Raw genomic sequence first — 14,109 nt, 5'->3', positions numbered from 1 at the left:
AAGGAGATGTACGAGGCATGTTTATTTGCACAGAGAGAGTAGTGGGTCCCTGGAACTCACTGCCGTGGGAGATCGTGGATGCAGAAACAATAAGGACCTTTGAGGGGCATCTCTACAGCTATGTGAATGGGATGGGAATAGAGGCATATGGTCCCCGGAAGGGAAGGGGGTAACAAATCAGATGGGCAGCCTGGTCACTACAGGCTTGGAGGGCCAAAGGGCCGGTTCCTGTGATGTAATTTTGTTGGTGCTTTGTTCTATGTTCAATGGAGAAATGTGATTCATGTGTTTGGCATCCCGGATTCCTGTCCCTCCCTTGCACCTAACCTTGTGTCCTGTGTTGCAGGGACTAGATCCGGACGCCCCGGGGCCTTCTGGACCGCAGGCCCTGGCTACAGCTCCCACCCATCCTGATAACAATAGCTCGGACGAGTCCTCGGAGGATATGGGTGAAGGGACCTCTGAGGGTGGCACCGTTTATTCGTCAGCTTGCACCTCACAACTCACCATCCCAGATACTGACACATCGGTGGGTCCAGTTAGTGGTGAGACTTCTGGGTCACTCTCTGGTGAGCACAACACATCTGCTGATGTACATCGGGTGGCAGAGGGAACGTCCGAGACTTCTCGCGAGCGGAGGCCTGCTGGAGGCGAGGACTCAGCTGGTCCCAGGCTACATGCTGGGCCTCTGAGATCACTTCTCCCTCAGGTGCTGGAGATGCAACAACCGAGCCAGGGAATGCAGGAGGGGCTGACGGCCACACTGGACCAACTGCGAGGCTACTGGGAGGAGTCCCAAAGCTTTCAGGTGGACCAGCTATTGCCTGTCTTGTGTGCTTCCCAGGCCAACATTGCAAGGGTGACGTCTGCAGTCAAAAGCCTGGGGCAGGGGGATCCTCACCATGCGTGGCAGGCTCCAAGCGATGGCCAAGTCACAGCAGGCCACAGCGGAGGGACTGAACAGGCTTCTTGAGATTATGCGGCCCATGGTTGAGAGGCTCGAGAGCTTGCAGGAGACCCAGCAGGACAGCACTGAGACACAGTGGTTATGGCAGCAACCCTTGAGAACGTGGCCCAGTCTCAGAGAGACACGGGTGAGGGCTTGCAGAGCATGGCCCAGTCTCAGAGGGCTCTTACTGCAGCCATTGAGAGGTGGCCCACGACTCAAATGACCATCGCAGAGGGGTCGAACAGCATGGGTAGGACGCAGATGGTCCTCCAGGACTGGCAGTGCCAGGTGATGCCGGAGCTTCTGGAGCTCACTGCAGAAGCACCAGTATCCCATGGAGTGACCCAGTGGCCAACAGGGACCCCAAGGGAGGAGGAAGGGCTTGAGCCCATGCCAGGGCCTTCCAGCTAGGAGACTGTGGCTGTGGCAACACCTTCTGACACCCCCCTCTTCCTGACATCGGGGCAGCAGGATGAAGAGGGTGTCATGGAAACATCCCAGACACCTGGAAGCAGACCAGTGCCCTCAAGGTCCAGGGCCTCCAGAGGACACCCACCACGCGCATCACCGGCCACAAGGCAAGGTAGGCAGCTGGCCCCTCCACCTCCGATGTACATTCTGGGGAGTCACTGAGATGTAGTGGTAGGTCACGTAAGGTTAGGGAGTTGTAGTTGCACTAAGATGGCACGAGTAAAGGCTGCTCTAGTTAGAAAGAAATGTAAGCACCTTAACGTTTTCTATTCACAAGTTTTTATGTTACAACAGTTTATTTAAATGCCTTTATTGTAAATAAATGTTCTTTCAACACCCACCTGCAAACAAAATGTCTCAATTATGATTCCTGCCCCATTGATGATCACCCGACGGATGCCTCATGTTGATGTCAGTTGGGGAGGCCCCTCAATGCTGTGTCCCTGAGAAAAGGGAGCCATTGGTCTCTCATACCCCACGAGCGATTCCCTCTCGTCCCCGACCCCACCCGTCCCAGGGCCCTGTGTAGGGGTTTCAGATCCCATATCCACTACACAGACGTGGGCACAGATGCCAGTGTGCATGCGGAGCTCAGGTAGGAGTCAGACTAGTTTGCACCAGGGCATCATCATAATGGTACTTAGCGAGTCCTCATCACCCTCTTGCCTGCCAATAAACTCACTAACACTGAGTACCCAGGCCCACCACTCTGGTGTGACAATATGCAGGATATATAGAAGGCATTGAGGGGGGTGGCGGGGCATGGAACCCACAATCACCATCCCCTCGCCACTGAACAGCCTGGTTATCAGGGCCTCCCTTGCTGCCTTCGCCTGCCTCAGTTGCGATGTCAGCCCTCCAGCGCCTGGCTGGTGTTCCAAAGTATGCTCTTCCTCTTCTTCCCCTTCCTCCTCCTCCTGCTGGTCATCCTCCCCAGTGACGCCTGGCTGGTCAGCCTCCATGTCCTCTTCCTCCTCCAAAAGGTCACCTCGCTGCAGAGACAGATTGTGCAAGGCACAGCACACAACCACAATGCGGGAAGAAATCACTGGGCTATATTGGAGGCCAGATCGGTCCAGGCACCAGAATCACATCTTGAGGAGTCCAATGCACCTCTCCACTATCGCGCCGGTGGCTACCTGGACCTCATTATAGCGGGTCTCTGCCTCAGACACAGGCCTCCGCACAGGCGTCAACAGCCATGTCTGAAGTGGGTAACCCATATCACCCAGGAGCCACCCCCGCAGCCTGGGCTCCTCCTCGAATGCCTCCGGGATGTCCGAGCTCCTGACTATGAAGCTGTCGTGCTGCTGCCTGGGTGTCTGGCGCAGACGTGCATGATGGTCATATTATGGTCGCACACGATTTGTACATTCAGGGAGCGGAAACTCTTCCTATTGACAAATTGCCGTGGATCCTGTAGGGGGGCCCTGAGGTTGACGTGGGTGCAGTCGGCAGCCCCCTGCACATTCGGCATCCCCGCAATTGCAGCGAATCCCGCAGCCCGGGCTTCCTGCTGCACCTGGTCCAGGTTAAAGTTGATGTGCTGCCCAGCCCGGGCTTACAGGGCTTCTGTGACCTGCTTGACACAGGTGTGCACTGAAGACTGGGAGATGCCACAGATATCTCTGCTCGGGTCTGGAAAGAACCAGTCGCTTAGAAGTTCAGAGCAGCCGTCAATTTGAGAGCCACCGAGAGTGGGTGCCCCCCCCCACCTCTAGGTGCCAGGTCCTGCAACAGGTTGCACAGGTGTTGCACGGTCTCCTTTCTGAGTCGGAGACGTCGGCGGCACACGGTGTCCGACATCTGCTCAAAGGACACTTGTGCACGGGACTGCCGGGGTCTCTGCTCCCTCCTTCTCCCATGTCCCCCTCTGGGTGAATGGCAGTCACCTCCTGCATCTGATGGTCATCTCCCTCTGGCCCTGCAAGTGGTTAGGCCCGGGCCTCCTGTGCCCGCAATTCTTCCTCCAGCTCCTCCTCCTCAGCTCCAGCAGCAACCAAAAGAACAGCAAGACTGATTGGTTGCATTGCAAAAACCATCTCGTCACGCTGAAAGGGGACGCGAAGGTGGACACGAACAAATGTGGAGGTTATGCAATGCTGCTTGCCCTAGCACATCCACAATCACAGCCCCCCCCAAAATTCTCCCAGCCACATGCTCCCCACAATCACAGCCCCCCACAATTCCCCCAGCCACATGCTCCCCACAATCACAGCCCCCCCAGCCACATGCTCCCCACAATCACAGCCCCCCCAGCCACATGCTCCCCACAATCACAGCCCCCCACAATTCTCCCAGCCACATGCTCCCCACAATCACAGCTCCCCACAATTCCCCCAGCCACATGCTCCCCACAATCACAGCCCCCCCCCCAATTCCCCCAGCCACATGCTCCCCACAAGCACAGCCCCCCCCAATTCCCCCAGCCACATGCTCCCCACAATCACAGCCCCTTGAAAAGTTGAGAGGCTGCAGCAGTGCAATGTGCAAGGGCTTTGTGCACATCCTTCAGCTGGAAGTGAGCTGAGTGCACTAGGACCCAGCAGCACCCCAAGACCCGAGGTCAGTGCTGAGACCCGGGTCCATGCTGCAAGACAAACATCGGAGACCCTGCTCAGCAACAGCCCCCCACCCCCCACACACTCACAGAGCCGCCACCGACCCGAGACAGAAAATGGCCACAACAACAGGACACCCGTGAGAGCAGAGAGCCTTTGGACGCCATGCACTTACCCCCTCACTAACCCTCACTGATGGAGCGCCCGAATTGGACTTTTATTGAGCATGTCTGTTTCGCGCTGATTCCAGATTAGCGAACCCGGTGGTAAAGGGGGAAATGCTGGTAAAGTTGGGCGGGCAGCCCATTAATTCAATTTAAATGCATGCAAATGCATTTAAATCGCTGTTGCGCCCGTTTCGGGCGCGGTTTGGATCGCGGCCATTTTCAGGCCTTGGTAAAGTGGGCATCAGCGTGGACGCGGGCGCGGATCGCACTAATCACCTCATGCCCGACTTTACCAAGTCTTTGCATGACGCAATGGTAAAATCAGGCCCATAAGCTCTGATATTTTCTTGCATATCATTTAATTTGTTCTAACCTTCCCAGCATGAAGCATTCTCATATTTGGATTTTCTGAAGTGTCAGACCTCTTGACCACTTGTTGCCAAGTGCACAATAGGCTTTTGTTTTGTGCTATCATTTATTTCAGCAGGAAAGCTCTGTTCTTTTCTGCCCCCAAACTTTAATCCCAACATTTAACATGGAAACTGCTTATGGAAATATTTAGCGCTGAATTTTAGCTCGTGGGTCGGCAGCACAAAGTCAGGATTTTACTGGAAATGGAAGATTTATTACAAAGTGATTTGCAACAATCAAATTGCAGTCTAAAGAGGAGTCAGTAACCATGGAAGAATGTCCATGTGAAGTTGTCAAATTTGTCTAAGGGTTCTGAAGATTACCCCAAAGCAAAATAAACTCACCAGAGTAATTGTTGTGCTGAATGGAAATATTAATTAACTTGATAACCAAAATAAGAAAGTAAACAAATATTTGGATGGAACTGTGAAGAAAGGGGAAATAAAAGTTCAATTTTATAAAGTCAATGAGAAGAATATGTGGGAGAGTTTAGGATTGGAGGGCATTATCTCAAAGGAAGGGGTTGTCCATTTAAGACAGAGATAAGGAGGAGTTCCTTCTCCCAGAGGGCAGTGAATCTGTGGAAATCATTACCGCAGAGGGCTGTAGAGGCTGGATCGTTAAGTATGTTCAAGGTTGATTTAAAGGTTTTTAATCAGCAAGGGAATGAAGAGTTATGGGGCTAAGGTGGGAAAGTGGAGTTGAGGATTATTATTTCAAATCCGTCATGATCTCACTGAAAGGTGGAGCAGACTTGATGGGCCAAATGGCCTATTTGTGCTCTTATGGTCTGATGTGCAGAAGACTGAGAGACACCTCTTGGATAACCTAGAAAATCACTTGAGTAAAAGGAGACAATCTCTCAGTATCAGTGTATTCATTTGCTGTTGATCAAAATAATTAAAAGAGAAAATCTGGAATGTAAAAAGTGGGAGTCAATTATGAAGTTGGTTGTCAACATTGTTTCTGTCACAAATGCAAAGGACCCATTGAAGACATGTTCCCATTAGCAGAGGAACAGAATAAGAAAATGTTCTCCTGTACTAGAGCTAAGAAACATATATGAAAGTCATGTGTGAGTTCTTTAAAAATCACTGCCTGCGGCACATGGATAGTCAAACAACAGAAGGGCTGGAGCTTGTAAAATAGGCGGAGAGAGAGGGAGACAGAGAGAGAGGGAAAGAGGGACAAGAGAGGGGGAAAGAGAGACAGAGAGGGAAAGAGAGACAGACAGGGAAAGAGAGACAGACAGAGAGGGAAAGAGAGACAGACAGAGAGGGAAAGAGAGACAGAAAGAGAGAAGAAATCCCACAAAGGAGACTGCTGCTGTGCTTCTTTTCAGGCTGGCATATTTCTCCTGGTTCCTGGAATAAACAGAATTTGTAATCTTGGCTTCTCGGCCTTTTGGCTAAGATCAAGTGTAGTTTTGGCATCCGGCACTTTGTTGAAGTTATGAAGTTACACTGAGGCTTCATTTGAAGCAATTTTTTAAAGCGGCATCGAGGCCTTTTGGCTAAGATGCAAATGAGATCAAGCGCTGGAGGGGGTGCAATGCCTGCTCCAATCAGCTTGGATCATGTAGATCAAGCCCAAGACAGGAAGTGGGATGCCTGTCTTGTCAGCTTGGATCTGGAATGTCTCACTTGCTGAGACTTTGAATTGGACTTTGATTGGATTGAATTGGATATAAACAAAAAAAAGTTGTTATCTAAAGTCAGTTTTGACCATGTGACCACATGACCAATGTGTTCATTATCCACATAAATGATTCAAAGTTGGAAACCATTGCTACTCAGTGGGGAATGCATGGTGAGTATTCACACCTACTTATTAACATGTCCCTAAAACACGAAATAAATCATTAACTATGTAAATCAAACTTAATGAAATTTGCTGAACCAAAAAGCTGGTCATCAGAAGGCACCTGATGTCTAGAATTATACATGACAAATAATACATTATATGGATTGCAACGGAGACATATCCTGACATGTTGCTCATGGAATCTCACATCTAGTATAATCAAGGTCAATTTCAAAAAGGAACTATTGATAGGAAATGGATGTTATTTGCATCTTTATAAGCTTGTCCCTCTAGTGGAACCCGACAGTCTACCAAGACAAAAGATGTCTGAAACAGGGTCATCAATGTGGATGATGGCTCTTTCAGAGGCTAATGACTGGAACATTAAAAGCAATAAAACAAAAGTCAGATCCAGACACCAGATAAGTATCTCTTTATGTGATCACTGTGGAGGAAGGAGGTCACATGATTTGAGTGACCATTTTGAAATCTCTGTATACAGTTGAGAACTCAGAAGCAGGCCAGTCTGCTGATTTATCTCCAATCTGCAACCATCTGACAACAGTACTCCAGGTTGACTAAGCAGCCTGCAACAAGCCCTCCTAGTTGAAGGCTGTTTATCTGGAAGTCATTAACTCTGCCTAGCGAGCAGACCAAGTCTCTGAATATCAGCCTCCTCTCACTGCGGCACCATTACCTTAATGGAATTCTGCCACTTCTGCCATTGCTACCAAATAAACCTGTTGGACTTTAACCTGGTGTTGTGAGATTTCTTACTGCGTTTACCCCAGTCCATTGCCGGCATCTCCACATCTTCTGCCATTAGCCAGGAACCTGCCGGAATTGGAACTTCTCTGTGAAGAACTCCCTCTGGATTTGGACTTTCGGGACTCTGTAAATCACATATATCTATTTCTGTGGTTCTTTTTACTGTTAAGCTATTCATAGTTGTAAAACCTCTTTTTTATCATCCTTAATGTTTATTTGTGTATGTATGTGTGAATAAGCTAAACTTCCATTTTAATCATGAGAGTTGTGAGTTACTTTAAAAATTGACTATACTAAACAAAGGCTTTTGGAATAAGCACCACAGCCTATTTTTAAAACAAAAACAACTCTGCTTAAGGACAAACAGCAAGAGAATAAAGGACATCAGTTTTGCCCCTTTCTCCTGTCCATAACGTTATGATGAATTGGTTTCTCTGCAGTTCTCTTTTGGAAGTATTAAGCTCAGAGACAGAGAGACTGAGAGACAGTAACAGCAGCTGTTGCAAACAGCAGGGGAAAAGACTGTTCGATGTTAGCCACCAGTCAGAATGTGAGTAGGAGGATGTTCTCTGGTTGAAGGGAAGGGTGTTATGATCCCAGCTGATGTTACTACTGGACACGACAGGCCCCAGGATGGAATCTGGCTTGGTACATCCAGGTTTGGCCATGCTAAGTTGCCCCTTAGTGTCCAAAGATTTGTCGGTTAGGTGGATTATCTATGGTAAATATCTGAGGTTACGGGATAGGGCGGCGAGGTGGGCCTGGGTGGGATGCTCTTTCGGAGAGTCAGTGCAGACTCGATGGACCAGATGGCTTCCTTCTGCATGGTAGGAATTCTATGATTCAATTGAAATGATGGTCAAATCGGAGATAAAATGCTGAAAATACACAGGAATAGGGTCTGAATGTGAGAAAAGTATGGACATAGGTTTTAGTGACATTATAGTTGGTGATGGCTGGTGATATGATAGAGGTAAAGGTCATGGACCAGAACGAGGCCTAGAAATTCAACTGTGGGTCAAATAGGATTTCAATGCTTCACACAGCTGATCTGATGAGTTGCTGACAGGATATAGTACACTATGATGATCACAGATATTCTCACTGTAGTTGCAATTATTCATAGAAGGGATTTTGAAGCTTAGCTGATCAATGTGACCATATTGCAATGTTTATTTGTTGCTTATGAGCTTAAACTGAATCTTCTCTCACATTCTTGTCTCATTTCTCTTCTTCCCACTCATTCCCTTTCCCACATTCCTGTTCCCTTTCTCTCAAGCCTTCTTGTTTATTCTATGACCACCACCCTCTCCCCCCGCCTTACTCTTTCTCACACGCCAACAGGGGCTTTTTAAAAATGGAATGAAGTCTATGCTCCAGGAAACTGACTTGTTTTGTATCTCAGACATCAGTAGCATGCTGAAAGTTTGAGATTGTGGTGGCAACAGTGTTGCTTCCTGTTTGCTAATTTGCCAGACTCCCGACTGGTTGATTGTTTAACAGCTGAGCCTGTCTAGCAGGATGTGGTTGCGCATTCAGACTAAAATTAGATGAATCAGAGAAATTCCAGAAACATATGAACAGTTAAACCTAATGGTGGGTCTATTTCAGAATTATAATTGATTAATATGCAAAATCCTCATGCTTCCCAGTTTCACTTGTCCCCATTTTAAAACAGGTTTTGATCGTGAACATTTCAATCAGGCATGAAGTGCCTTGCATACTGCTGACTGGTCATTATCGGACACCAATGTAAAATTCAGGTACAAGTGAACAGAGGTTGGAACATGAAGTTGTAGCATGACTTGAGTAGTCTTGCCAGCAAAAGTTAAAGGATATCTAACAATACAAAAAAAATCCCTTGTTCGTGAAATAGGGATTACTGAAGACACCTGGGACTCTCACACCTGGGATCTAATATCAAAGAATCCCCACAGTGCTGCTCGGAAGGGATTTTCAGGATTTTGACCCAGCAACAGTGAAGAAATGGAAATATAATTCCATTTCATGATGGTGTGTGGCTTGGAGGGGAATTTGAAAGTGGGGGTGTGCCCATGTATATTCTACCCTTGCCATCTGGGTGGTAGAGGTTGTGGGTTTGGAACTGCTACTGAATGATCCTTAGTGAGTTCCTGCAGTGCATCTTGTTGATAGTACACACGGTCGACATTGTTCAACAGTGGTGGAGGAAGTGCATGTTGAAGGTAATGGATGGGGCACCAATCCAATGGATTGCTTCGTCCGGGATGATGTTGAGCTTCTTGAGTGTTGTTGGAGTTGCACTCATCCAAGCATATGGAGAGTGTTCCATCACACTCCTGACTTTGGGCCTTGTTGATGATGAACTGGCTTTGGGAAGTCAGGGGTGAATTAATTTGCAGCGTCTGACCTGCTCTTGTAACCATGGCATTTATATATGGCTTGTCCAGTTCCATTTCTGGTCAATGTTAGCCTCCAAAATGTTGATAATGGGGGATTTAGTAATGGTAATGCAATTGAATGTCATGGGGTAATGGTTAGGTTCCCTTTTGTTGGAGATGATCATTGCCTGGCACTTGTGTGGTGTGAATGTTACTTGCCACTCATCAGCCCAAGTCTGAATATTGACCAGGTTTTGCTGTATATGGACACAAACTGCTTCAGTATCTGAGGAATCACATGTGGTACTGAATACTGTGCAATGATCAGCAAAGGAAGGTCATGATGAAGCAGTGTTAGATAGTTGGGCCTATGGCACTATCCTGAAGAACTCCTGCAGTGATGTCCTGAGGCTGAAATGATTGGCCTCCAACAACCACAATCATTTTCATTTGTGCTCGGTAAAATTCCGAGCAGTGAAGTGATTTCCCCCTGATTTTCATTGGCTTCAATTTTGCTAGGAGTCCTTTGAAGCCACACTTGGTCAAATGCTACCTTGATGTCAAGGGCAGTCACTGTCACCTCACATCTGTCATTCAGCTCTTTTGTCCATTTTTGGATCAAGGCTGTGATTAGATGTGGAGCTGAGTGGTCCTAGTAGAACCCAAACTGAGCATTAGTGAGCAAGTTATTGCTGAGTAATTGCCTTTTGATAGAATTGTTGATCACTTTCTGATGATTGAAAGTAGGCTGTTTGGGGCAATCATCGGCCAGGTTGGATTTAACCTGAACAGGACACATCCAGGCAATTTTCCGGATTAGCTGGTGGATACCTGTGTTGTTAGCTGTGCTGGTACAGCTTGTAGGAGCACAGCTAATTCTGGGGTACAATTCTTCAGGACTGTAACAGGGATATTTTCAAGGCCCATAGTGTTTGCTGTATCCAGTGCTTTCAGTCAGTTCTTGATATCACACGGGCTGAATTGAATTAGCTGAAGAGTAGCATCTATAATGCTCAAGGCCACAGGACGAAGCTGGGATGACATTTCTTGCTGAAGGTGATTGTAAAATCTTCAGCTTTGTCTTTTGCACTGGCATGTTGGTCTCCCCCTTCCACGATCCTATTGAATGGCGGAGCAGGCTTGAGGGGCCAAATGCCCTACGCTTGTTCCTATTTCTTTCGGTCATCTGGATGTTCATGAGCTTCCTCCTTGAGTTAATTATTTAATTGTTCACCACCATTTTCGTCTGTCTGTGGCAGAAGTGCAGAGCTTTGGTCTGATAAGTTGTGGGATTGTTTTGCGCTGCCTATCACATTTTCCTTCCACCCTTTAGTATGCCTGTGCTAAAGCTTCACTCAGTTGACACATCAAGTTTAGGTATGCTTGGTGCTGCTTCCGGCAGGCCCTCCTGCGCTCCTAATTAACCAGGGTTTATTCCCTAGCTCGGTGGTAATGGTAGAGTGAGGAATACAGTAAGAAGTCTCACAACACCAGGTTAAAGTCCAACAGGTTTATTTGGTAGCAAATACCATAAGCTTTCGGAGCGCTGCTCCTTCGTCAGATGGAGTGGAAATGAGATGGAGAGCACATTTCCACTCCATCTGACGAAGGAGCAGTGCTCCGAAAGCTTATGGTATTTGCTACCAAATAAACCTGTTGGACTTTAACCTGGTGTTGTGAGACTTCTTACTGTGTTTACCCCAGTCCAACGCCGGCATCTCCACATCAAGAGTGAGGAATAGACAGGGCCATGACGTTACAGATTGGGGTTGAATACACTTCTGCTGCTGCTGGTGGCCCACATTGTCATATTGAAATTTTGAGTTGCTAGATCTGTTCTGACTACATCCCATTTAGCAAGGGGATAGTGTCACACAACCTGATTGAGGGCTTCCTCTTTATGAAGGCAGAACTTCATCTCCATAACAACTATGCAGTAGTCACTCATCTCAATACTGTCATGTACAGGTGCATCTACAACAGGCGGATTGGTGAGAGTGAAGTCAAGAATGTTTTTCCCTATTGCTGATTCTTTCACCACCTTGTCGCACGACCAGACTGGGAGCAATGTCCTTTATGACTTGGTAAGAAGTTTTACAACACCAGGTTAAAGTCCAACAGGTTTATTTGGTAGCAAATGCCACTAGCTTTCGGAGCGCTGCCCCTTCGTCAGGTGGAGTGGAGAAATGCTCACAAACAGGGCATACAGAGACACAAACTCAATTTACAGAATAATGATTGGAATGCAGTCTTTACAGATAATCAAGTCTTAAAGGTACAAACAAGGTGAATGGAGGGAGCATTAAGCACAGGTTAAAGAGATGTGTATTGTCTCCAGACAGGACAGGCAGTGAGATTCTGCAAGTCCAGACAAGATGTGGGGGTTACAGATAGTGTGACATGAACCCAAGATCCCAGTTGAGGCTGTCCCCTACGGACAAGCCCTTCATATACACAGGATCTGCCCGGATGAGGAGGATCGCAACAGACACCTCCAGATGCTGAAAGATGCCCTCATAAGAACAGGATATGGCGCTCGACTCATCGATCGACAGTTCCGATGCGCCACAGCGAAAAACCGCACTGATCTCCTCAGAAAACAAACACAGGACACGGTGGACAGAGTACCCTTCGTCGTCCAGTACTTCCCCGGAGTGGAGAAGCTACGGCATCTCCTCCGGAGCCTTCAACATGTCATTGATGAAGACGAACATCTCGCCAGGGCCATCCCCACACCCCCACTTCTTGCCTTCAAACAACCGCATAACCTCAAACAGACCATTGTCCGCAGAAACTACCCAGCCTTCAGGAGTACAGTGACCACGACACCACACAACCCTGCCACAGCAACCTCTGCAAGACGTGCCGGATCATCGACACAGATGCCATCATCTCACGTGAGAGCACCATCCACCAGGTACACGGTACATACTCTTGCAACTTGGCCAACATTCTCTACCTGATACGCTGCAGGAAAGGATGTCCCGAGGCATGGTACATTGGGGAAACCATGCAGACGCTATGACAACGGATGAATGAACACTGCTCGACAATCACCAGGCAAGACTGTTCTCTTCCTGTTGGGGAACACTTCAGCAGTCACGGGCATTCAGCCTCTGATCTCCAAGGCGGCCTTTACAACACACGACGGCGCAGAGTCGCTGAGCAGAAACTGATAGCCAAGTTCCGCACACATGAGGACGGCCTCAACGGGGATCTTGGGTTCATGTCACACTATCTGTAACCCCCACAGCTTGTCTGGACTTGCAGAATCTCACTAGCTGTCCTGTCTGGAGACAATACACATCTCTTTAACCTGTGTTTAATGCTCCCTCCACTCACATTGTTTGTACCTTTAAGACTTGATTATCTGTAAAGACTGCATTCCAATCATTATTCTGTAAATTGAGTTTGTGTCTCTGTATGCCCTGTTTGTGAGCATTTCTCCACTCCACCTGACGAAGGGGCAGCGCTCCAAAGGCTAGTGGCATTTGCTACCAAATAAACCTGTTGGACTTTAACCTGGTGTTGTTAAACCTCTTACTGTGTTTACCCCAGTCCAACGCCGGCATCTCCACTTTGTGACTTGGCCAGCTCAGTCAGTAGTGGTGCTGCTGAGCCAGTCCTGACGATGGACATTCTGTGTCCACGCTATGCTCAGTGCTTCTTCTAAGTGGTGTTCTAATTCTTTCTCCAATTGTTTTAAAATTTGTGACCTCCAGTTACTAACCCACTTGCCAAGGAAAACAGTTGCTCCCTAATTATTCCATCAAAACCCCTCATGGCTTCAAATACTTTTATTAAGCTCCACCTCTTAATCTTCCCTACTCCAAGGAGAACAACCCCAGTTTCTTCAATCTCTCTCTATAACTGATGTTCCTCATCATTGATATCATCCCAGTAAACCTCCCTTCTCTGTTGACATCCTTCTTAAACTGCAGCGCCCAGCATTGTCCAAAATACTCCAGCTGAAGCATAACCAGTAATTTCCAAGTTTAGTATGACTTCCTTCCTTCTCTATTCAATGACTCTATTTACAAACACACTATCTCATGTGCTTTCTTAACTACCTTAGCAACAAGCTCTGCCATCTTCAAAGATTTGAGAATAAGGGCCCCATTTAGATTATACAATCTCTCCTTGCTGTTTCTCCTAAAATGCAACACTTTATATTTATCTGGATTAATTCTCATCTGTCATTTGTCTACAGGGTCCGTTTATTTCTTCCTGAAATCTCCTTCTATTGTGCTCACTATTTATTACATTGCCAAGTTTTTAATCATTTACAAATTTCAAAGTTATACCCTTCTTACTCAAGTCCAGGTCATTTACTTATAATAAGAAAGGCAATACCAACTCCTTGGGCATTGATCCCATTGCATACTTCTGTTCAGTCTAAAAAAAATCCAATCACTGCTACTCTTTGCTTCCTATTTCTTAGCCAATTACAGACTTATATTACCACCCTTCTTTTAATCCCAGGTGCTTCTATTTTCCGAGCAAGTTCCTTACACAAAATTTTATTAAATGTCTTTTGAAAATCCATATGTACAACACGGCTTTTATCCACTCCCTCTGTTACCTTCATCAATATACTCATTTAAGTTTATTAGACATAA

This window comes from Mustelus asterias, chromosome 7, assembly GCF_964213995.1.
Source record: "Mustelus asterias chromosome 7, sMusAst1.hap1.1, whole genome shotgun sequence".
Lineage (NCBI taxonomy): Eukaryota > Metazoa > Chordata > Chondrichthyes > Carcharhiniformes > Triakidae > Mustelus > Mustelus asterias.
The sequence above is the reverse complement of the archived record's forward strand: the minus strand, read 5'-3'. Positions refer to the sequence as shown.